The 27,070-nt window shown below is 39.2% G+C and overlaps 1 pseudogene; it reads right to left on the bottom strand.

Moving 5' to 3' along the window:
• Positions 1 to 24,619, bottom strand: part of LOC108177884 (heterogeneous nuclear ribonucleoprotein A1-like) — a 106,208-nt pseudogene extending 81,589 nt beyond the window's left edge.
• Positions 24,620 to 27,070: the final 2,451 nt, after the last annotated feature.

Genomic DNA, 27,070 nt, shown 5'->3' with positions numbered 1-27,070 from the left:
TGGAAAAGTCTCATCTTTGTTTGATTGTTTCAAGTAACAGAGCAGTAGTCTCCCTTAAAACTGAAGTATACCTTGTGCTCACAAAATGGTCCAACAAAGGTGTTCTTGATTCACTGAAACTGTTCCATGTAGTTGTTCAGGGACCTAGTCTCCTTTCATCTGTGGTTCTAGGATCCCTTAGGACCTCAGTGACACCTTTATCTAGCTGGCATAAAGAAGATAATGTGGAGAAGGAAAACACTTTTTCAAAAGATGTATTTATTAATTTATTTATTTATTTATTTATTTGGCAGAGATACAGAGAGGGACAGAGGGAAGGAGAGGGAGTGGGGAAGAGAGAGAGAGAGAGAGAGAGAGAGAGAGAGAGAGAATGTTCTATCTGCTGATTCACTCCCCAAATGGCCACAATGGCCAAGGCTGGACCAAGCCAAATCCAGGATCCAGGAGCTTCTTCCAGTTCTCCGACGTGGGTGCAGAGGCCCAAGTACTTTGGCCATTCTCCATGCTTTCCCAGGTGTTTAGCAGGGACCTTTATCAGAAGTGGAGCAGCCAGGACTTAAGCTGGTACCCATATGGGATGCCAGCATTGCAGGCAGAGGCTTAACCTGATATGCCACAGTGCCAGCTCCAAACACACTTTCTTAAAACATACTGACCAAAGAGGTGGCACACATCACATGCATTGTGTCCCATGGAAACATTTCCACTGGGAAATGTGGACTACCCCTACACCCTTCCAAAAAAAAATCCAGTCCCTATACCAGTATAAGGAGAGAACAAATGTAGGTTGATAGCTAAAGGACTCTACCATTCTTGGTTTTCATGATTTGGTTTATGAAAATAAATAATGGGAAAGAGGCTTTGTATATATTTTTTTATCTTCTATACTGATCTGTCCCTTTCTCTTCCAGTGTTTAGTATTTTTCTTTACAAAGCCTCTTCCCAAACTCCTCCTATTCCACACTTTTTTTCTGTGGTTATAAGAAGGTATAAATTAAATAATATCTCTCTCGTGGTCATTACTATATTTCTAACTATTTATGAAACCAAGTTATAAATGTGTAATTCTTCCATTAGATCTATAAACAAAACATAACCTATAGACTATCCCCAAACTTTGAAGAACACACCTTAAAAATTCCTATAAGACAAATTTTCCAAATACATTATTCTTCCTAACAATTTCTCTGTTTTTCAGTACAGCTAACTTTTCCCCCGATCAGAATTACTAATCTCATATATATTTCCACATTGCCAGGAACTCCCAATACAGATGTCACTTTTTTGACTTAAACTTAATTAACTTCAGTGTTCCTAGTTATTCTAACATTAAAATATATTTTACATATATTTGGTCAACAAATATTTATTAAGAGCCTACTATGTACTCATTAATATAGAAGATACTGGAGAGTCAAAGATGAAGAGAATATAGTTGCAGATTACAAAGGATTTACTGTGTTATATGGGATACATGTTGTAAACAGGTATTTATAACCCACTACTCTAACGGAACTCTGAACAATGCTTCACAGAACAAAAAAAATCATTGAACTATGATTGAAGGTGTCAGAGAAATATTATTCACCAGCATTTAGTGAGTCCCAGATCTGTACTCAGTGCTATGATGAGCTGTGTGAAGGCTACAAAAGAAATAAAATGTTCCATCTTTGTCCTTGATGAGCATAGCATCTCTATCCATAGAGCAATAATGTTCGCTACAAGGCTGTATAGAGAGTTGCAACTCAATGAAAAAAGATATTAATGACATTGAGGGTGAGATGTTCCTCCCAGGGAAGGTCAAGTCTTAAATTGGACCTTGAAAATTTGTTTTGATTTAGATGGAAACTGAATGTGAAACAACTAGCTACACAGAAAAAAGGAAGCAAATAGAATGAGATAAAGCAGGAAGAATGTGTAAGTATATACCTATAATGGTAAAAAGAATCTCTTAGGTGAAAAGCATTAACAGGTAATAATAAGAGTGTGACAAAGATTGAGTAGAGTCAAACCTTATGAGTTGAGCAGGTAAGTTAAATTTTTATCTTAAATTATACTACTATGCAAGTCTTATCAGCAGAGAGATGTTTGATAGATGCAATGTTTAAAGAGCTCCTTGTGTCTGCAATAGACTAGTCCATGCAATGAATACTTAAGAATTTTTAAACCATTCATATTCTTTACTGTCAAAGATTAGGGAGCATTTTGTGCTGCCATGCTATTCAGTATTGAATGGGACAATTTTGATGTTTTGTGTTCCTGAAGTGAGAAAGTTGAAAATCTGTTGAATGTATTCCAAGAACAATGCAACAGCAACTGGCTGAGACAGGATATGCCATCTATTTGGCAATACAGGTGGCAGTTGTGAGGAGAGAGCAAAATTTGACCAATGACTCTTGTGTATGCATGTTATCCAGATATTCTAGTGGAGGGAGCAATCTGTAGTTCCAACTGACTTTAAGCCCCGCTGGGAGGTGGCTGAACAACACTTAGGATGGTGAGGAGGCACCTGCAGCCTCCCAGGATCAAGATGCCTAAGCAGAGCCGTCTCAGGGAAAATCTGACTTTCTGTTGACTAGACAGACTGGCAGGGCAGAGAGAAACCTCTGCACCCAGCGACTGTGGGACCTTGTGTGCTGAGCTCGTGGGTACTCGCTGGTACATGAGAAAGTGCAGGGTGTATCTAGGTCTCTGGGCATTCGTTGGGTTCAGCTCGACATGCTCAGAGTTCCTAGGTTGCCCAGAGCAGGTCATTGCAATGGGAACTGTGTTCACAGTGAGGACAACACATATCATTTGTGTGGCTAATACTGTGGCGCAAAACACATTGGGGCTAATACCCAAACACTGAGATCTACCACACCCAACTTAGGTATTACCTTGGATGCTAACACCACCCTGGAGCACTGACCAAGCTCCCTGGCCACAACCAAACACACCATTTGGCATTCACTGAAAGTGCAAATATTCCACTAAGCTAAGGAGATACAGCTCAAAGATAAAAGCCATCAGAGGGAGAAACAAAAATCAATTCCAAAAATGCTTAAAAACGAGCACAGAAATTCAAGAAACAAGAATAATGAAGACGCCATGACCACTCTAAAGGAATACATTTCATTATTAGAATGCAAAGATAAAGAGATTGAGGAAATACCAGAAACTGAATTCAAAAATTAATCAGGATTATTCAAAAGCAATCAGAAGCAAACCTACAACCTAAAGACTACATATCACATGAATGAAAATTTTAAAGAGAAGTCAAAATGAAATATTAGGAATGAATAATTCAATAGAACACATAAAAAGTGTGGTGGAAAGACTTAATAGCAGAGTGTGTAAGGCAGAAGTAAGAATATCCAAACTAGAAGACAACTCATTAGAAATACAACAGTCAGACTAAAAGAAACAAGAAAAAATGGAAAACTTCAAAACAGTGTTGGAGATTTATGGAATATTATCAAATGACCCAATGTACAAGTTTTAGGAGTTCCTGATGGTATGGAAAGGGAGAATGTACTAGAAAGCCTAATTAGTGAAATAATTACAGAAAACTTCCCTAAGTTAGAGAAAGAAAGTACAGGAAGCAAACAGAACTCCTAGTTTTTAATATGACCAGAAAAGAGCTTCACCATGACACACTGTAATCAAACTTTCCACAGTAAAACATAAATAAACAATTCTAAAATGTGCGTGAGAGTAATGCCAGATTACTTTTGGAGGATCACCAATTAGATACACAGCTGATTCTCATCAGAAACCTTACAGGCTAAAAGGGAATGGTGAGATACAGTGCAAGACTTAAAAGAAAAAACTCTCAACACAGAATACAGTACCCTCCAAAGCTCTCCTTTATGGATGAAGGTGAAATAAAGACTTTCCACAACAAACAGAAATTGAAAGAATTTTTCAACACTCATCCAGTCTTACAAAAGATTATTAAGGATTTGCTATACACAGAAACACATTATGATAGCGATCATTATACAAGAATGTGAAGGCAGAAAATCTTCTAGTAAAAGTACAAAAGAAATCCAAAGTAAACAACAGGAATATTTATGTGAAAATGTCAGGGCCAAGTCATTCCTTAGCAGTAGTCACCTTGAATGTAAATGGTCTAAACTATCCAGTTAAAAGATATAGACGGCCCAAATGGACTAAAAAATAAGATCCATCTATTTGCTGCCTATAAGAAACACATCTCACCAAGAAAATTACACACAGAATGAAAGTAAAAGGATGGAAAAAGATATCCTATATCAACAGAAACCAAAAATTGGCAAGTGTTGCCATCCTAATATCAAACAAAAAAATTAAAAGAAAAAAAAAACTGTTAGAAGAGATGAAGGTACTATGTAATGATTAAGGGATCAATACAACAATAAGATATGACTATAATAAATGTATACACACCAAATAGCAGGGTGCATGGCTATTTAAAAAAATTCTAATCAATCTAAAGGGAGACACAGACTCCAATAAAATAGTACCCAAGGACTTCAACACCCCATTTTCATCAAGGGACACATCAACTGAAAGAAAATCAACAAAGAAACAATAGAGCTAATTGACATTATGGACCAAATGGACCTAATGGATATCTACAGAACTTTTCACTCTGCAGTTGAAGAATGTACATTCTTCTCATCAAAGCATAGAACTTTCTCTAGGATAGACTGTATGCTAGGCTATAAAGCAAGTCTCAGCAGATTCAAGAAAACTGAAATCATACCATACATCATCTCTGAACACAATGGAATGAACCTGGAAATGAACAATTCAAGAATTTCTAGATCATACGCAAATGTGAAGAATAAGCAACAAGTTCTTGAATGAACAGTGGATCATATAAGAAATCAAAAGAGAAATCAAAAAGTTTCTGGAAACAAATGAAAATGAAAATATATCAAAATCTATGAGATACAGAAAAGCAGTGTTAAGAGGGAAGCTTATAGCAATAGGTGCCTATATGAAGAAATTGGGAAAGAACAAAAAACTAAGCTACTAATGCATCTCAGGACCTAGAAAAACAACAATAAACCAAAACCCAAGTTCGTAGGAGGAAAGAAATAATCCACATTAGAAAAGAAATAAGCAAAACTGAAATCAAAAACATACAAAACATCAGCAAAACAAAGAGCTGGTATTTTGAAAAAATAAATAAAATTGATATGCCATTGGCCCAACTAGCCAAAAAAAAGGGGGAGAAAATCCAAATCAATAAAATCACAGCTGAAAAAGGAAATGTTAACAACAGATAGTTCAGAAATAAAAAGAATCATCAGGAATTAATACAAAGAGCTGTATGCCAATAAACCAGGAAATCCAGAAGAAATAGAAAGATTGCTGGACACATACAATCTATCAAAATTGAGTCATGATGACACAGAAAACTTAAACAGACCAATAATAAATATGGAAATTCAATTAGTTAATAAAGAACTTCCCAACAAAGAAAAGCCCAGGACCAGACAGCTTCACTCTGATCTACCACACAATTAAAAAAGAACTAATTCCAATTCTTCTCAAGCTATTCAAAACAATTGAAAGGGAGGGAATCCTCCCAAACTTCTTCGATGAAGCCTGTATCACCTTAATTCGTAAGCCAAAAAAAAAAAAAAAAAAAAGGCAACAGAAAAAGAGAACTGTAGACCAATGTCCTTGGTGAACACAGATGCAAAAATCCTCAAAAATTTTCAGCCATTCAAATCCAAAAACACATCAGAAAGAGCATTCATCTGGACCAAATGGGGTTTGTTCCTGTAATGCAGGGATGGCTCAAATTTGCAAACGAATGTGATCCACCACATTAACCAACTGAAGAAAAAAACCATATGATTATCTCAACCGATGTAGGAAAAACTTAGATAAAATAAAATACCCTTTCATGATGAAAATCTTTTTTTTTCTTTTCAACTTTTATTTAATAAACATAAATTTCCAAAGTACAACTTTTGGATTAGCAGCTTTTCCACCAATATCTCCCTCCCACCTGCAACCATCCATCTCCCACTCTCTCCCCAGTCTATTCACGTCAAGATACATTTTCAATTTTCTTTATATACAGAAGATCAATTTAGTATATACTAAGTAAAGATTTCAACAGTTTACACCAACACAGAAACACAAAGTATAAAGTACTGTTTGAGTACTAGTTATCCCATTAATTCACATAGTACGACACATGAAGGATAGAGATCCTACATGTGGAGTAAGAGCACAGTGACTTCTGCTGTTGATTTAACAATTGATACTCTTATTTATGATGTCAGTAATCACCGGAGGCTATTGTCATGAGCTGCAAGGCTATGGAAGCCTCTTGAGTTCGCCAACTCTGATCTTATTAGACAAGGCCATAATCATAGTGGAAGTTCTCTCCTCCCTTCAGAGAAAGGTACCTCCTTCTTTGATGGCCTGATCTTTCCGCTGGGATCTCACTCACAGAGATCTTTCATTTGGGTCATTTTTTTTTTTTTATTTTGCCAGAGTGTCTTGACTTTCCATACCTGCAAAACTCTTTTGGGCTTTTTAGCCAGATCGGAATGCCTTAAGGGCTGATTCTGAGGCCAGAGCGCTGTTCAGGGCTTTTGCCATTCTATGAGTCTGCTGTGTATCCTGCTTCCCATGTTGGATTGTTCTCTCCTTTTAATTATATCAATTACTTGAAGACACTGGTATTATGTATATAATCCCTTTGACACTGAATCCTATCTTTTTGATCAATTATGAACTTAAACTGATCACTTTAACAAGTAAGATGGATTTGCTACATGGCACCTTGATGAGACTGAATGGGAATCCCCTGGCACGTTTCTAACTCCACCATTATATACTTTCTGTGCTCTGTCTTCTAAGTCCGATATTCTCTCTTCTTACTCACTGATTCTGTTTTTAGGCTCTCAAATGTGTTTTTCGTTTGTTCTATTGAATTCTTCATTTCATTTTGGTTTCTCTTCAATATCTCAATTTCATGTCTACTAAATCCTCATTTCATTTTGATTCCTCCTTAAGATTTTATTTTCATGAGAGAGATTCTCTGTCCTGTATGTATTTCTGTAGTTCATGCATTTGTTTTTTGATAATTTTTAAATGTTCTTATAGAATTTTTTAAAATCCATATCTTGCATTTCTTCTATCTCATCATTTTCATAACCTTGTATTGGAGTGTCAAGTTCATTTGGGAGAGTCATGATGTCTTCCTTGTTCTTGTTTCCTCAGTTTCTCCACTTATCATTTGGCATTGTGGAGATATTCTTTGGTTTCTTCTTCTTTTTTTTCCTTTCACTGTGGTGGCTTTTCTCGTTATACTATGAGTCTAGATTAAGTGGACTGTCTGCTTTTGGTGAATCTCTAGAGGCTTGTGGTGGGTGTGGCCAGAGAGCTCTGTTCAGTTCTTCAGTGTGCCAAAGGTGACACACACAGGTTTGGCATGGTAAATCTCTCTCTCTCTCTTTTTTTATTCAGAAAGGAAGTAATTCCACTCAGCTGAGCTCTTCTCCTCTATAGCAATCAGTGCCTGAGTGCTAGCCCCAGTGAGCATAATATTTGTCTGCTCTGTCCAAGGACCACACAAAGGATCTGTTCAGTCCTCAATGTAAGCTCAGATTCCCTTGTAATGTCTCTCACAGGGTAGCCACGCCCACCCGAATTTGTGGTGTCTCCCAGTGAGACTACTCACATCTCAGCCACACCATGAGTTCTCCCAAACACCCTCAGTTTTTTTTTTTCCACAATCCCAGTTCATAAGCCCCACACATTCACCAGGTCTTAGTCTCTTGTTATTTCTCCCCACCAGAGTCAGGTTTTTCTGCTTGGCTGAGGGCAGATACAGCCCTGTGCTGGCCCAGCTGTTACTTATGTCCAAAATGGTGCCTGCTCTATTGTCTCACTTGCCTTTGTAAGGTGAGTGGCGAGAGAGAACTTAATGAAAATCTTAAGCAAATTGATTATAGAAGGAACATTTCTCAACACAATCAAGGCAATGCATGACAAACCCACAGCCAACAGCCTACTGAATGAGGATTTAAAGGTACAAGCATTCCCTCATAAGATCCATAACCAGACAAGGATGCCCACGCTTACCACAGTTATTTAATATAGTCGTGAAAGTTTTAGCCGAGTTCTTAGGCAAGAAAAAGAAATCGAAGGGATTGAAATTTGGAAAGAGGAAGTCAAACCATCCCCATTTGCTGATGATATGATTCTATATATAGGGGATCCAAAAGACTCCACCAGAACTATTGGAACTCATAAAAGAGTTTGGTAAAATAGCAGGAAATAAAATCAATACATAAAAAACAACAGTCTTTGTATACACAGACAATGTCATGGCTGAAAAAGAACTTTTTTTTTTACCCATGTAAAATAATTTTATTTATTTATTTATTTTACCTTTTATTTAATGAATATAAATTTCCAAAGTACGACTTATGGATTACAATGGCTTCCCCCCCATAACGTCCCTCCCACCCACAACCCTCCCCTTTCCCACTCCCTTTCCCCTTACATTCACATCAAGATTCATTTTCGATTATCTTAATATACAGAAGATCAGTGGCCGGCGCCGCGGCTCACTAGGCTAATCCTCCGCCTAGCGGCGCCGGCACACCGGGTTCTAGTCCCGGTTGGGGTGCCGGATTCTGTCCCGGTTGCCCCTCTTCCAGGCCAGCTCTCTGCTGTGGCCAGGGAGTGCAGTGGAGGATGGCCCAGGTGCTTGGGCCCTGCACCCCATGGGAGACCAGGAAAAGCACCTGGCTCCTGGCTCCTGCCATCGGATCAGCGCCGTGCGCCAGCCGCAGTGCGCCGGCCGCGGCGGCCATTGGAGGGTGAACCAACGGCAAAAGGAAGACCTTTCTCTCTCTCTCTCTCTCTCTCTTACTGTCCACTCTGCCTGTCAAAAAAAAAAAAAAGAAGAAGATCAGCTTAGTATACATTAAGTAAGGATTTCAACAGTTTGCTCCCACACAGAAACATAAAGTGAAAAATAATAGATGATTTTTTTTTAAATGATGATGAAATCAGATCAGACCTATTGTCATGTTTAATCCCAGTGAGAGTCAAGTTGGAAATTGATAATTTCTTTCTTTCTTTCCCACTGTTGGTGGGAAAGTAAACTGTCCAGCCACTATTTCCATATTGTGGAAGACAGTATGAAGATACCTCAGAAATCTGAATACACACCTACTACATGATCCAGCCATCCCAAATCTGGGAATCTACCAAAACCAAAACAATTCACCGTTTGAAAGAGTTATCTGTACAACCATATTCAATGCAGGACAATTCACAATAGCCAAGATATGGGATCAACCCCGATGAGCATGAACTGTTGACTTGATGGAGAAAATATGGTATATATACATTAAGAAAAACTAGTCAGCTGTAAAAAAAAATGAATTCCTGTCTTTTGCAACAATATCAATGCAACTGGAAACCATTATACTTAGTGAAATAAGCCAGTCCAAAAAGACAGGTATCGTATGCCTTCCCTGATTTAAGTAACTAATAGAGTACCCAAAATGTAATGTATTGGAGTCAAATAGATATTTTGAGAGGGAGTGATTGTTTACAGCCCGTGTCTCTTCTATTGAAGAGCAGTGCTTTTTTTTCATACTATTTGTTGAACACCATACCAATTAGTGTGGTGTTAACTCTATGATCCTTAAGTAAACTGAAAATTGATTGTTGTAAAAATTAAGAGTGGGAATGTGAGAGGGAGGAGGAGGAAGAGTTGGGGCAAGGCTGGGAGAGAGGGTAGGGGGGGAAGTGTCATTATATTCCTAAATCTGTATATATGAAATACAAGAAAGTTATACAACTTAAATAAAATTTTAACAAAGTATGTAATGGGAGCCAGTGCTGTGGTGTATTAGATCAAGCCACCATCTGTAGTGCCAGCATCCCATATGGGTGCCGGTTAGAGTCCTGGCTGCTCCATTTCAGATCTAGCTCCCTGCTAATGTGCAGTGGAAAGCAGCAGAAGATGGCCCAAAAGTCCTTGGGTCCCTGTACCCATGTTGGAAACCCCAAAAAAGCTCCTGGCTCCTGGCTTCAGCCTAGCCCAGATCTGGCCATTGTGGCCATTTGGAGGGTGAATCAGCGGATGAAAGATCCCTCTCTGTGTCTTTTCTTCTATCTTTCTCTCTGTAAGTCTGCCTTTCAAATAAATAAATAAATTTTTTAAAAAGAAAAAAAAGAGCAGTGCAAGCAAAATCTCCCTACTTCATGATGCTGTTTTCTATATACTTTAAGGAGATTTTTTTCATGGGAGGGTCAATAAAGTCATTCTTAAATCACTATATGTCATATTTTCCCTTTACTGCTTTGAAATGAAAGAGCTTGATAACTTCATTTTAAAGCAAATTTGATTGTGTTTTATTTTGTTTCTGAAGCTGTGTTATTTTTATTTCAAATGTAATCATCTTCTAGATAAATGCAAATTGATTTCTCTCCTAATTTTTCTTGCTGGACATTGCAAATTGATACCTCAGCTGGACATCAGAAGTCCATCCTTGAGACTCCAGATGATCTGTTTAAAATCAGATTTTTCTTTTTTAAAAGCCAAAGTTTAGAAATAGACAAGGACCTCCTAAAAATCTCACAGGGATGCTGTGTTTTCTTAGTCCTACTATCTAAAGAAATTCAACTGAAGTGCCTATATGATGAACCAGGCATGAACAAATGACAGATTTGCTATGTAACAAAAACAACAATGCAAACACAATGAGGAGTGGCAAGTAACAGAATCCCAGTGCTGGAAAGAAACTGAAGAACAATGAGGCCTATGGAAAAGTCAATTCTCGTGTCCCACCATAATGGAGGAACTATTGAGAGCTAGCTTTTCTTTTCTATAAAAGCATGTCTAGTATTTCCAGATTTTTCATTTTTTAAAAGGTGGTATGTATTACTCAAGTTACCATCTCTATAACTAAACACCTGAAGCAAGCTACTAGGAAAGAGATTTATTTTGGTTCATGGTTTTGGAGCATCATAGTCTGATATTGGGTAACCATTTGTTTAGTCATCTTGTGAGGTAAACGTACAGCAATGATGGAGTGAGTGAAAAGAAACAATTATATAGTGAGACAACAGGCAGAGAGAACAACTAAGCCTAACTCAAGTTTTTATAACCAATCCACTCATGAGAACTACCTTCTGAGGAACAGTAACTGAGCCCAGGAACCTAAGGTCTTCTCACTAGGCCTGTCTCCTACACACCATAATTGGATCAACCCTCCACACTATTAGTACCATCCCATGACCTTGTGAGTTAATCAGCTTCATGAATTTGAGAACCATAGCCTATTTAACCATGGAATTCTATCCCTGGCTTCCTGAAATACATGTCCTTCTCTCAGAAAACATAAAATCATTCTATCTCCAGTATTTCCAAAGTCTTAACTCAGTCTAACATTAATTCAAAAGTTCAAAATCTCATCTGAGACTCAAGGCAAACTCTTTTAGCTGTAAGCTTCTGTGAAATGGAAAATAAATTACATACTTCTAAGATACATGGGCAAAACAGGCACACGGTCTACATTTTCATTTCAAAAGAGGGAGACAGGGATTTTAAAAGGATGCCTAATTAACTCAATCAAGTCAAAACCCATCAGGACAAGAATTAAATCCTAAAGTGCCATGTCTGACATCCTGTGGCAGGGGCAGCCCACAGCCCTGTTTCCATTCGTACTGAATCTTATCACTGCAGCTCGAGTAGGCATCACCTGGGTGATAATGTTCTGCAACAACTCTAGACCCCTGTTTCCTCTTGGCATTTCTCCACTGGGTGCTTTCTGCAGTGGCTCCCCCACGGTGGCAGGTCTCTGCTTAGAACCCACCCTACCCCCAGCCCAATTGTGTGAAACACCATGTGAAACCCAAGTGGGAGTTTCCATGCCTCCCTGGAACCCTGTAGGTCTCTGCTCACATGTGTGCTCTCTGAAGATGCATGCACACATTAGTGGTTTTGCATATCAGCTTCACTCCTTCAGCTCCTTAGGCATCATCCCAATCAAGGACTCAATGACCCCATCACTCTTGCTTTCTATATGGATGATGTCAAGGTCAGGAACTGCATCTGGGCCTGATTGAACCACGGCTGTAGTTCCTGAGTGCTTGCCTGCTGAACACAGGGAAATGAATTTTTAGCAATCTTTAGCAAGCTCACTGAAAGTGCCTTGGGTTTCATAAAACAATTCTGCCCTTTCAGATCTCTAGGTCTATGAAGAGGGGGGGAGGAGACCTCAAATATTTCTGAAATGCCCTGTGCTATTTCTCTCATTGCCTTGATTGTTAGCACATGGGACCTCCTATTACCTGCACTAATCTCTTTATGTCCTGAACATATTGTTTCTTGTTGTTTCTTCCTTTCTTCTCTGACCAAGCTGCTAATTTTTCCAAATATGTCAGTTCTGCTCCTTTTCATCCCTGATTCTCATGGCCAAACTTACTAACGTTATCCAATAATACTCATACTGAAGTTTTGCTGTTTGAAATCCCCTCCATCAGATGAACGAGCCCACCATCTTTAAGTTCAGCCACCCACAAAGTATCAGGATAGGGACCCAATACTGCCAGTTTCTTTGCAATGACAAACAAGGGTGACCTTTGGGCCAGTTCTCCATAGAATTTTCATTTCCAACTAAAATCTCATCAGTGTGTTCTTTACTACACACATTTCTACCAACATTCAAGTATTTTGAGCCCTCCTCACAATTGCCCATAACTCTTGGCTTACAGCCCTAGAGGCTTTCTCAAGCCATGTCCTCCAAACTCTTCTTTCATATTAAACCAATTCCAAAGGCTCCTCCTCACCTTCAAGTATAGCTCTTTGATATCAATTTTCTGTATCAGCCAATTTTTATCACTATAACCAAATACCTGAAACAAGCTGTTTACAATGGAAAGAGTCTTATTTTGGCTCATGATTTTGGAAGTAACACAGTACAAACTTGGGTGATCAGCATTGATTCCACCATCAGATGAGGCAGGAGTGTGGCAAAGGTGGAGTATATGCAGAGGAAGGATCACATAGTGAGCCAGGAAACAGAAGAGCTAGGCACACCATAGGCTTTTATAATCTACACCCTCAAGAGAACTGCCTTCTGAGGACACACCTCCAGTAACCTAAGGACCTACCACGAGGTCCACCTCCTAGACGCCATAAGTTCTGTGAAGGGCTGCTACTCCTCTGAAACAAATACAGCCTCTAAAAATCTCCATGGCTTCAGGGCCAAACATATGCATTTGGAACACATATCTCACTAAAACCAAGCAAGGCATAATTCAGATATTTGTGTGAAATCTCTTTTTTGCTTAATTGTGGCAATCACAGCACAGACACTATCATTTTTTCCCAGCAGCCATTCCTGACTCTCTTGACTATCACTCACCTCCCATTACAAAGGCTAAAAATATGCCAGTTAATCTAAATCTGAAAATATCAATTTCTGCTCTTTTAATATGAGAATACAAATGTATTTACTAGTAAAATGTATTAATGAATGTATTTCTTAAACATTACTTAACTAATAAATAAGAATTTGTTTATGTTCTATTAAAAACTAATGTATTGGAGTGAAATGGAGGTTTTGAGATTCAATGATTGTTTACAGCTCTTGTCTCCTGTTAAGTGACAGTATTTTATTTTCTTCATACTATTTGTTGAACTTTTTACTTAATGTAGGGTTAAACTTATGATCATTGAGTAAACTGAAAGTAGATCTTTGTAAAAATTAGCAGTGGGAATGAGAAAGGGAGCAGGTGGAAGGGCTGGAGCATGAGCAGGAGGGAGGGTGGGGTGGCAAGTATCACTATGTTCCTAAATCTGTATATAAGAAATATATGAACTTCTATAACTTAAATAAAATTTAAAAAACAGATACAAAGTGTGACATTCTTCATAAAAATCATAACACATATCATCTGAATCTGTCTTTACTTTAAGACTTCCTGGGTCAGTTTCACACTGATCAGAACTTTTTTGGTAATTTGCTATGGGTGCTCATGATAAATGATTATGCCAGTTCCTCTGAGAAAGAAGTCATGAGTCATGGCAAGTGCAGTATCTTAAACACAATGCCCCTTTAGTGATGATTCTCTAACTTTGGGAGAGATGGTGCAAACCTGTAAGAATTTCAAGGGAGAGTTGGTGTTTGGAAGAATAAAATGCACATAACCCAAGGCAACAGAATAGAAACACCAGAAATCAATCCAAACATCTACAGCCAACTTATATTTGATCAAGGATGTAAAAATAATTCCTGGAGCAAGGAGACTCTATTCAACAAATGGTGCTGGGAAAACTGGATTTCCACATGCAGAAACATGAAGCAAGACCCCTACCTTACACCCTACACAAAAATGCACTCACCATGGATTAAAGACATAAATCTACATCCCGACACCATCAAATTATTAGAGAACATTGGAGAAACCTGCAAGATAGTGGCACAGGCAAAGACTTCTTGGAAAAGACCCAGGAGGCACAGGCAGTCAAAGCCAAAAATAACAATTGGGATTACATCAAATTGAGAAGTTTCTGTGCTGCAAAAGAAACAGTCAGGAGAGTGAAGAGACAACCGAGAGAATGGGAAAAAGTATTTGCAAACTATGCAACAGATAAAGGATTAATAACCAGAATCTACAAAGTGTCAAGAAACTCCACAACAACAAAACAAACAACCCACTTATAAGATGGGCCAAGGTCCTCAATTGACATTTTTCAAAAGAGGAAATCCAAATGGCCAACAGGCACATGAAAAAAATGCAAATCAAAACCACAATGAGATTTCACCTCACCCCAGTTAGAATGGCTCACATTCAGAAATCTACCAACAACAGATGCTGGCAAGGATGTGGGGAAAAAGGGACACTACCCCACTGTTGGTGGGAATGCAAACTGGTTAAGCAACTATGGAAGTCAGCTGGATATTCCTCAGAAACCTGAATATAACCCTCATTCAACCCAGCCATACCACTCCTTGCAATTTACCCAAAGGAAATTAAATTGGCAAACAAAAAGCTGTCTTCACATTAATGTTTATTGTAGGTCAATTCACAATAGCTAAGAACTGGAATCAACACAAATTCCCATCAACAGTAGACTGGATAAAGAAATTATGGGACATGTACTCTATAGAATACTATATAGCAGTCAAAAACAATGAAATCCGGTCATTTGCAACAAAATGGAGGAATCTGGAACACATCATGCTAAGTGAATTAAGCCAGTCCCAAACGGACAAATATCATATGTTCTCCCTGATCAGTGACAAGTAACTGACCACTAAAAAGGAAACCTGTTGAAGTGAAATGGACACTATGAGAAACGTTGACTTGATCAGCCCTTGTTGACTGTTGAGGAACAACTTAATACTTTATCCCTTTTAGTATTTTTTTTTTGTTTTACTTAACACTATTGGTTGAACTCTGTAATTAACAAACAACTATTCTTAGGTGTTTAGATTTAACTGAAAAGTGCTCTCTGTTAAATATAAGAGTGAGAATAATAGAGGGAGGAGATGTACAATTTGGGACATGCTCAATCGGACTTGCCCCAAATGGTGGAGTTAGAAATGTGCCAGGGGATTCCAATACAATCCCATCAAGGTGGCATGTACCAATGCCATCTCACTAGTCCAAGTGATCAATTTCAGTTCACAATTGATCACACTGATAGGTCTAAGAGTCAAAGGGATCACACAAACAAGACTAATGTCTGCTAAAACTAACTGATAGAATAAAAAAGAGAGAGAACAATCTAACATGGGAAGCCAGATACACGGCAGACTCATAGAATGGCAGATGTCCTAAACAGCACTCTGGCCTCAGAATCAGCCCTTAAGCCATTCACACCTGGCTGAAAAGCCCATGAGAGTATTTCAGGCATGGAAAGCCAAGACACGCTGGCAAAAAAAAAAAAAAATGACCTAAATGAAAGATCTCTGCGGGTGAGATCCCAGCGGGAAGAACAGGCCATCAAAAGAGGAGGTACCTTTCTCTGAAGGGAGGAGAGAACTTCCACTTTGACTACGACATTGTATAAATATGATCAGAGTCGGTGAACTCAAAAGGCTTCCATAGCTTTGGCAACTCATGACAAGAGCCTAGGGTGATTACTGATGCCATAAACAAGAGTGTCAATTTGTTAAGTCAACAACAGGAGTCACTGTGCACTTACTCCCCATTTAGGATCTTTGTCCTTCATATGTTGTACTATGTGAATTAATGGTATAATTACTACTCAAACAGTACTTTATACTTTGCGTTTCTGTGTGGGTGCAAACTGTTGAAATCTTTACTTAGTATATACTAAGTTGATCTTCCATATATAAAGATAATTGAAAATGAATCTTGATGTGAATGGGATGGGAGAGGGAACAGGATATGGGATGGTTGCAGGTGTTAGGGAAGTTATGGGGAGGAAAGCCTCTGTAATCCAAAAGCTGTACTTTGGAAATTTATATTTATTAAATAAAAGTTTAAAAAATAAAATAAAATGGTACTGATGAAAAAATGCACAGAACACTGAGTTTTTAGTATATGTCCATGGATTTAAAGACTCCTAAAATCATTCCTTAGAAGTTCAAATTAAGGATCCCAGTGGAAAGAACAGGTCATCAAAGAAGGGGGTACCTTTCTCTGAAGGGAGGAGAGAACTTCCACTTTGACCACGGGCTTGTCTAAATATGATCAGAGTCAGTGAACTCAGGGAGCTTCCATAGCCTTGGCAGCTCATGACAAGAGCCTAGGGTGATTACTGATGCCATAAACAAGAGTGTCAATTTGTTAAGTCAACAACAGGAGTCACTGTGCACTTACTCCTCATGTAGGATCTTTGTCCTTAGTGTGCTGTGCATTGAGATTTAATGCTATAACTAGTACTCAAACAGTATTTTTCACTTTATGTTTCTGTGTGGGAGCAAACTGTTGAAATCTTTACTTAATGTATGCTAAACTGATCTTCTGTATATAAAGAGAATTGAAAATGAATCTTGATGTGAATGGAAGGAGGGAGGGAGTGTGAAAGAGGAGGGTTGCAGGGACGTTATGGGGGGAAACCATTGTAATCCATAAGTTGTACTTTGGAAATTTATATTCATTAAATAAAAGTTAAAAAAAAATTAAGGAGCAATTGTTTCAAGGCTAGTTTAGAAAGAAATTTATTAAAGTCATACCTAGAAAATTGTGACTGTACTGGAGATTCCTCAGAAACCTGAATATAACCCTACCGTTCAACCCAGCCATCCCACTCCTTGGAATTTACCCAAAAGAATTTAAATTGGCAAACAAAAAATCGGTCTGCACCATAATGTTTATTGCAGCACAATTCACAATAGCCAAGACCTGGAACCAACCTAAATGCCCATCAACGGTAGACTGGATAAAGAAATTATGGGATATGTACTCTTTAGAATACTATACCGCAGTAAGAAACAACGAAATTTAGTCATTTGCAACAAAATGGAGGAATCTGGAACACATCATGCTGAGTGAAATAAGCCAGTCCCAAAGGGACAAATACCATATGTTCGCCCTGATCGGTGACAACTGACTGAACACCAAAAGGAAACCTGTTGAAGTGAAATTGACACTATGAGAAACGGTGACTTGATCAGCATAGCCCTGACTGTTAATGAACAACTTAATACATTATCCCTCTTAGTAGTTTTTTTTTTGTCTGTTCTACTTAATATGACTGGTTTAATTCTGTAATTAATACACAGTTATTCTTAAGTGTTGAAATTTAACTGAAATGTGATCCCTGTTAAACATAAGAGTGGGGATAAGAGAGGCAAGAGATGTACAATTTGGGACATGCTCAAGCTGACTTGCCCCAAATGGTAGAGTTGGAAACATACCAGGGGACTCCAATTCAATCCCATCAAGGTGGCATGTACCAATGCCATCTCACTAGTCCAAGTGATCAATTTCAGTTCACAATTGATCATAATGAAAGGACTAAGAGTCAAAGGGAGCACATAAACAAGTCTAGTACCTGCTAATACTAACCGATAGAATAAAGGGGAGAGTGATCCATCATGGTAAGTGAGATACTCAGCAGACTCATAGAATGGCAGATGTCCTAAACAGCACTCTGGCCTCAGAATCAGCCCTAAAGGCATTCGGATCTGGCTGAAAAGCTCATGAGAGTATTTCAGGCATGGAAAGCCAAAACACTCTGGCAAAAAAAAAAAAAAAAAAACTAAATGAAAGATCTCTGTGATTGAGATACCAGTGGAAAGAACAGATCTTCAAAGAAGGAGGTACCTGTGGGGAGCAACTCAGACTAGACTAAGTTACTGGAATTAAGACTTATTCTATGCATCTGCTCTCCCACAATATGGTGCTGAGAAGGGAGTAAACAATTTCTACGCAGCTGCCTCTTGCCAACTTGAGTGATGACCTGCAGGAGCTGATCCTGCTCCTGATTGGAGGAGAGCAGCGTACTCGGCGTGTGGGTAGCAGAGTTGGGATTGGTGGAAGAGGACTATAAAGGAGGATAGAGACAACATGCACCAGGAACATCTAAGGGGAACATCCGGATAACATCTGAGCAGCCCGCGAGAGAGTCTGCCACTCCCCGGCGGAAGTGGGGAAAGTGGCAGGGGGCACCGCCCTTCCACGGAGGTGGAAGGGTCGGTAGCCAACCCGGGAAGGACCAGCAGCAAACCTGGGAAGGGCCGAGCAGACAAAAGAACAGCGCAGGGTTTAGTGTTGTTCCTCCGTGAAGAGGGGGAGCGACATAATGGTGCCGTGACTCGGATTGGAAACCTAGGCAGGGTTTAGTGTTGTTCCTCCGTGAAGAGGGGGAGCGACAGGTACCTTTCTCTGAAGGGAGGAGAGAACCTCCACTTTGACTATGACCTTGTCTAAACAAGATAAGAGTCGGAGAACTCAAAAAGCTTCCATAGCCTTGGAAACACATGACTGGAGCATAGGGAGATTACTGATGCCATAAACAGGAGTGTCAATTTGTAAAGTCAACAACAGGAGTCACTGTGCACTTACTCCTCATGTAGGATCTCTGTCCTTAATGTGCTGTACATTGAGATTTAATGCTATAACGAGTACTCAAACAGTATATTTCACTTTGTGTTTCTATGGGGGTGCAAACTGTTGAAATCTTTACTTAATGTATACTAAACTGATTTTCTGTAAAAAAAAAAATTATCAATTCCCAACTTGACTCTCACTGGGATTAAACATGACAATAGGTCTGATATGATTTCATCATCATTTGAAAAATCATCTATTATTTTTCACTTTATGTTTCTGTGTGGGAGCAAACTGTTGAAATCTTTACTTAATGTACACTAAACTGATCTGTACATTAAGAGAATGGAAAATGAATCTTGATGTGAATGGAAGGGGAGAGGGAGTGGGAGAGGGGAGGGTTGCGGGTGGGAGGGACGGTATGGGGGGGAAGCCATTGTAATCCATAAGCCGTACTTTGGAAATTTATATTCATTAAATAAAAGTTAAAAAAAAAAGAAAATTGTAACTGTGAATTGTGGCAGAATTAGAAATGACAAGTTTGGGAATGGAGGATAACTATTCTCTACAAAACCTACCTATGGCCACCTGAGATGAATTCCACCCTGGCTGTTGCTTGCTTGGAGACTGAAACCAACACATCTATCATGTCTTTGGATAAAAAATGAGAATCTTACATTTCTTATCCTCTCCATCTAGATTATTAATATAATACATAGTACAACCAGGCAAAAATAAATCAGCCTGAGATACAACAAAGACATAGAGAAGAGGGTCTTGATTTAATCCAGACCCTTTCATTATACTCATAACCAGATAACATCTTTATATATTCCTCTCTAGAAGGAGTCTTTAACTTAGACTCCTATGTAAATAAGTTTCGTATGAGTAATTATGTCGGGAATAGTTTTCTCTATGATTCTGCAGGTCTAAAGTGAATGCTTCCATGTTGATTTCTATGTTAAATAAATAGTAAAAATTTTACTGCAGTATTAGTACAAACAGTACTCTGTTCAGTGAAGCCAAAGAATCTGACAGGCCAAGTTCCAAATTCACCCTGGCATAGCCAAGCCAAACAGCATGCAACACTATGATAATCTGAACATTTCCCTTTCCAAAAGCATATTATTGGCCAGCGCCGTGGCTCACTAGGCTGATCCTCCACCTGCAGCGCCGGCACCCCGGGTTCTAGTCCCCGTTGGAGCGCTGGGTTCTGTTCCAGTTGCTCCTCTTCCAGTCCAACTTTCCTCTGTGGCCCGGGAAGGCACTGGAAGATGGCCCAAGTGCTTGGGCCCTGCACCCCAAGGGAGACCAAGAGGAAGCATCTGGCTTCTGGCTTCAGATCGGCACAGTGCGCTGGCCATAGTGGCCATTTTGGGGGTGAACCAACGGAAGGAAGACATTTCTCTCTGCCTCTCTCTCTCTCACCGTCTAACTCTGCCTGTCAAAAATAAAAAGCATACGATTAACAACAGTCCTTTTCCCTAACTCTTGAATCTCAAACATCTTTTTAAAGGAAGGACTGTTTTACAACCCTATTTTAAAATAAGAAAATTGATCACATATTAATCTAATTCAGTACTAAAATTTCCTCAAATAAAAATACATAAATACAGCAATATTTTCAAATGTCTTGAGACCACTTCTGCTTGGGTTTACCAAATTCTGCTCTGAGTATTTTGAATCTGGTGGGTGAGGAGAAATTACCTCTTTTAGATAAAGCCACTAAAATCTGGATGTTATATAAGACTTGAAACTTTGAAACTACTAGAATAAAATAAGGAAAAGGATTCAAGACATCACTAACAGCGATGCCTTTTTTTATAAGATTCCAAAATCAGGCCAGCGCCACAGCTCAATAGACTAATCCTCCGCCTTGCAGCGCCAGCACACCAGGTTCTAGTTCCGGTCGGGGTGCCAGATTCTGTCCCGGTTGCCCCTCTTCCAGGCCAGCTCTCTGCTATGGCCAGGGAGTGCAGTGGAGGATGGTCCAAGTGCTTGGGCCCTGCACCCCATGGGAGACCAGGATAATCACCTGGTTCCTGCCTTTGGATCAGCACAGTGCGCCGGCCGTGGTGGCCACTGGAGGATGAACCAATGGCAAAGGAAGACCTTTCTCTCTGTCTCTCTCTCTCACTGTCCACTCTGCCTGTAAAAAATAAATAAATAAATAAATAAAAAGAAAAAAAGGCAACAAACCCAATTTTTACAAATAGGATTACATCAAATTGAGAAGTTTCTGTACAGAAAAGAAAATAATCAGTAGTGTAAAGAGACAACAAAATGAGAGAAAATACTTGCAAACTATGCTTATGACAAAGCATAAAATAGCCAGAATGCATAAAAGAATTAAAATAAACTAAAAAAATCCAGTTAAGAAACAGATAAGGGATATGAAAAATCAGAAGTACAAATGGACAAGAAAGATATGAAAGGAATGATAAATAATACTAGCCATCAGGAAATGCAAATCTAAACCACAATGAGACATCTCACTCAAGCTAAAATGGCTAGTATTAAAAAGACAAAAAGTAACGATGATGGCAAAGATGTGGAAAAAAAAGGAAACCTTATACACTATTGGTGGGAATGCAAAGTATACAGACATTATAGAGAACAGTATGGAAGCTCAGCAAACAACTGTAAATAAATCTACTGTATGACGCAATTATCCCTCTCTTGGGTTTATACCTCAAGTAGTTGAAATCAGCACATGGAAGAAACCCCTGTACTCCCATGCTCATTGCAGCTTTATTCACAACAGGCAAAATTTAGAATCAGCTTCGGTGACCACTGATGGATGAATGGTAAGAAATATATTACACATATACAATGTAGGATTATTCAGCTGCTAAGAAAGCATGAAATTTTGGGGCCGGCGCAATGGCTCACTTGGTTATCCTCTGCCTGTGGTGCCGGCATCCCATATGGGCACTAGTTCTAGTCCTGGTTGCTCCTCTTCCAGTCTAGCTCTCTGCTGTGGCCCAGGAGGACAGTGGAGGATGGCCCAAGTGCTTGGGCCCCTGCATCCACATGGGAGACCAGGAGGAAGCACCTGTCTCCCGGCTTTGGATCGGCATAGCTCCAGCCGTAGCGACCATTTAGGGGGTGAACCAATGGAAGGAAGACCTTTCTCTCTGTCTCTCTCTCTCACTGTCTAACTCTGTCAAATAAATTTAAAGAAAAGAAAGAATGAAATTTTGAAATTTTCAGCAAAATGGATGAAACTGGAGGTCATCACAGTAAGTTAAATAAGCAAGAGACAGGAAGACAAATACTGTATGTTATATATTCTTTCTCATATTCAGAAGTTTTTAAAATGTTGATCTAAACGTAGTCTAGGAATTATTACAGGCTGGTAAGGATAAGAGGAGGAAATAGACAGGGAGGTTGGGTAACAGATATCAAAACATAATCAGATAGAACTAACAAGTTCTAGTTGCACAGTAAGGCAACAATAGTTCAGAATGAGGTCTTACATTCTTTGTGAAGAGCTACAGAAGAGCTATGTAAGAGGCTCTAAACATAAAGAAAGAAAAAGGCCATGGAAATACTAACTGCCTGATTTGATTAGTTTATGTCATACACACGTGTTGCAGATTTGCACTACATACCATTAAAATGTACGGGTACCACATTAATCATTTTTAAATTTTTAAAATTTTAAAAATCAAACACCATTTAAAAATCTGGATGTTGTAACCCAATGAAAGAAAAAATTCTCTATTCAAACTTTTCACAAAGGAGCGAACCTTAGATCTAGCACTTTGTTTCTGCAGAGGGAAAATATGACCCACTATTTATTCAAGAGCCTGTTGTTCTGTCTCCATGTGTTTGCGTATGTACTAGAGATTCCTGAGTTGCTGACTTCCAGCTTCATTCCACTGTGGTCCAAGCAGATGCATGGTATGATTTTGACTTTTTTGAATTTTCTGAGACTTGCATCATGACCTAGCACGTAGTCAATCCTAGAGAAAGTGCCATGCACTGGTGAGAAGAATGTGTATTCTGCAACCGTAGGATGAAAAATTCAGTAGATATCTGTTAGGTCCCTTTGGTCTATAGTGTCGATTAAATCTGCTGTTTCCTTGCTGATTTTCTGTTGGATTTATCTGTCAATTGCTGAAACTGGGATTTTAAAGTCCCCCATTACTATTGTATTGGAGTCTATGTCTTCCTTTAGATCATTTAACATTTCTTTTAAATAACAAGATCCCCTGTAATTAGGTGTATATATGTTTATAATAGTCATATATTCCTATTGAATTGATCCCTTAATCATTACATAGTGCTCTTCTTTGTCTCTTTTAACAGCTTTTGTGTTAAAGTCTATTTTGTCTGATATTAGTATGGCTGCACCAGCTCTTTTTTGGTTTCTGTTGGCATGTAATATATTTTTCCATCCTTTCACTTTCAGTCTGCATGCATCTTTGTTGGTGAGATATGTTTCTTGCAGGCAGCAAATAGATAGGGTTTTTGTTTTTTTTTTTTTATCCAGACAGCCAGTCTGTGTCTTTTAACTGGAGAGTTGAGACCATTTACATTCAAGGTGACTATTGATAAGTAACAATTTGCCCTGCCATTTTTACGACACTATTCCTATTTTTTACTTCAAATTTCCTTTGAAATTTTACTGGGGGATTTTCTACCTTCACCTTCTTTCATAATGATGACCAGCTTTCAGTGTTTCTGTGTGTAGCACATCATTAAGCATCTTTTGTAAGCTGGACAAGTGGCAACAAAATCGTTCAACTTCTGTTTGTTATGAAAGGTCTTTACTTCTCCTTCGTGCACAAATGAGAGCTTTGCAGAGTATAGTATTCTGGGTTGACTGTACTTTTCTCTTAAGACTTGGAATATATTTTTCCATTCTCTCCTAACCTGTAGGGTTTCTGATGAGAGGTTTGCTGGGAGGCTAATTGCAGACCCTCTGAAAGTATTCTGGCATTTCTTTCATGCACATTTTAGAATCTTTTCTTTATGATTTACTGTGGTAAGTTTGATCAAAACGTGTTCAGGTGACAATCTTTCTGGTCATGTCTATTAGGAGTTCCACGTGCTCCCTGTACTTGGATGTCCCTTCCTTACTCCAAATTAGGGAACTTTTCTGTTAATATTTCACTGAAAAGGCCTGCTAGTCCTTTTTGTCTTTCCATGCCTCAGGAACTCCTAGAACCCGTATCTTGGGTCATTTGATAGCATCCTGTAGATTTCCAACAGTTTTTTTAGTTTTCTAATTTCCTGCTCTTGTTTTTGGTTTGTATAATTTCCTGTGTTTTGTCTTCTAAGTGGGATATTATTTCTTCTGCTTCACTGATTTTATTGTTAAGGCTCTCCATTGTATTTTTTATTTGTTGTATTGAATTCTTTGCTTTTGATTTCTCTTTAAGATCTCAATTTCCTGAGAGAAATTTTTTTTCATGTCATGTACAGATTTGAGTAGTTCATGCATTTGCTTCTGATTACTTCTATGGAATCTTACGATCAACTTTTTGAATTCCATTTCTGGTATTTCTTCCATCTCATCATTTTCACAATCTAGTATTGAAGTTTTGTATTCTTTAGGGAGCATCATGTTGTCTTCCTTGTTCTTGTTTCTTGAATTGGTGCTTTTGTTGTTCAGCATTTTTTGAGATATTCATTGGTTTCTTCTTAATTTTTTCACTGTGATAGTTTTTATCTTTGTACTATTCCTCTGTAGATAAGTGGAATGTCTGCTTTCAGTGAATATCTAGAGGCTGATAGTAGGTGTGGCTGGGGAGCTCTATTCAGTTCTCCAGGGTGAAGGGCAAGTCTAAGGCAACACACCCAGGTTTGACATGGTAAATCTTTTTTTTTTTAATCAGAAGGGAAGTTTATTCTGCTCAGCTGAGCTCCTCTCCTCAAGAAGACTAGTATCTGAGTGCTAGCCCCAGTGGATATAATATTCATAAGTGCTGCCCCAAGGACCACACAAAGGATCTGTGCAGTCCTCAGTGTAAGTTCAGATTCCCAAGCAATGTCCCTCACTAGGTAACCAGGAAGCCCCGAGCTTGTGGAGTCTCCCACAGTGACTGCCCAAAGTCCCAGCCACACTGTGAATCCTCCCACACAGCCTCAGTTTTTTCACAGTCTGGAACACAAGCCTCCCACAGTCACAACTCCCAGCCCCCTGTCAGTTCTCCCCACAAGTCAGGAGTCTCCACTTGGCTTGCTTCTGGGTGCAGACACAAGGTGTCCAAATTGGCACCTGCTCTATAAGCTTGTTACAGGACCCCATTGTAAAGTGGTCAGGAAGAGAGAAACATGTCACTCTTTTTTATTTTTTTTTCTCCTCTAGTTTGGCAGCTACACTATCCCCAACAGGGCACCAAGCTGAGTTCCCTCTAGGCTCTTCCTGCAGCTTTATCCCCAGTGGCTTGGGCTGCGATGGTCTGGTCTCACCTCATTTTCCAATGCTGGTGCATAGGCTCTCGGCTGCTGGAGTCCTGAGTAATGAGCATCCATGCCCTCCATGTAGGTCCACCAAATCCCTCTAATATGCATAGAGTTTGCTCTGCCATTTTCTCCCTGACGCTTCCCTGAGACCACACTCTCTCCACTTTTTTTAGATTTATTTTATTTGGTTGAATACTGTAATCAATACACAGTTATTCTCAAGTGTTGATACTTAACTGAAAAGTGATCACTGCTAAATATAAGAGTGGGAATAAGAGAGGGAAGAGATGTGCAATTCGGAACATGCTCAAGCTGACTTACCTCAAATGGTAGAGTTAGAAACATACCAGGGGATTCGAATTCAATCCCATCAAAGTGGCATGTACCAATGCCATCTCACTAGTCCCAGTGATCAATTTCAGTTCACAATTGATCATAATGATAGGACTAAGAACCAAAGGGATCACATAAACAAGACTAGTGTCTGCAAATACTAGCTGATAGACTAAAAAAGGGAGAGAACCATCCAACATGGGAAGCGAGATACACAGCAGACCCATAGAATGGCAGATGTCCTAAACAGCACTCTGGCCTCAGAATCAGCCCTTAAGGCACACAGATCTGGCTGAAAAGCCCATAAGAGTATTTCAGGCACAGAAAGCCAAAACACTCTGGCAAAAAAAAAAAATAATAATAAAATAAAATAAAAAATAAATGAAAGATCGAAAGATCTCCGCGAGTGAGATCCCAGTGGAAAGAACAGGTCATCAAAGAAGGAGGTACCTTTCTCTGAAGGGAGGAGAGAACTTCCACTTTGACTACGACCTTGTCTAAATATGATCAGAGTCGGTGAACTCAAAAGGCTTCCATAGCCTTGGCGACTCATGACAAGAGCCTAGGGTGATTACTGAGGCCATAAACAGGAGTGTCAATTTGTTAAGCCAACAACAGGAGTCACTGTGCACTTACTCCCCATGGAGGATCTCTGTCCTTAATGTGCTGTACATTGTGATTTAATGCTATAACTAGTACTCAATCAGTATTTTTCACTTTGCGTTTCTGTGTGGGTGCAAACTGTTGAAATCTTTACTTAATATATGCTAAACTGATCTTCTGTATATAAAGAGAATTGAAAATGAATCTTGATGTGAATGGAAGTGGGGAGGGAGAGGGAAAGGGGAGGGTTGCAGGTGGGAGGGATGTTATGGGAGGGGGAAGCCATTGTAATCCATAAGTTGTATTTGGAAATTTATATTCATTAAATAAAAGTTTAAAAAAATATTTATTTTATTTATTTGAAAGACAGAGTTACACAGAGAGAGGCAGAGACAGAGAGAGAGAGGTTTTCCAACCACTGGTTCACTCCCCAGATGACTCCAACAGCTGGAGCTGCACCGAAGCCAGGAGCCAGGAGCTTCTTTTGTGTTTCCCACGTGGTGCAGGGGCCCAAGGACTTGGGCCATCTTCCACTGCTATCCCAGGCCATAGCAGAGAGCTGGATTGGAAGAGGAACAGCCGGGACTAGAACCAGAGCCCATATGGGAAGCCAGCACTTCAGGCCAGGGTTTTAACCCACTGCACCACCAGCCCCTCTGTCCACTTTTTTTAAATCATCTTCTCCTACACCAGAGAAGTAAGCTCCCTCCCTCCCTACTCCACC

This window comes from Oryctolagus cuniculus, chromosome 4 (genome assembly GCF_964237555.1).
Source record: "Oryctolagus cuniculus chromosome 4, mOryCun1.1, whole genome shotgun sequence".
In the NCBI taxonomy this organism is placed as follows: Eukaryota; Metazoa; Chordata; class Mammalia; order Lagomorpha; family Leporidae; genus Oryctolagus; species Oryctolagus cuniculus.
Note: the sequence above shows the minus strand (reverse complement) of the source record. Positions and strands in the feature narration are given on the sequence as shown.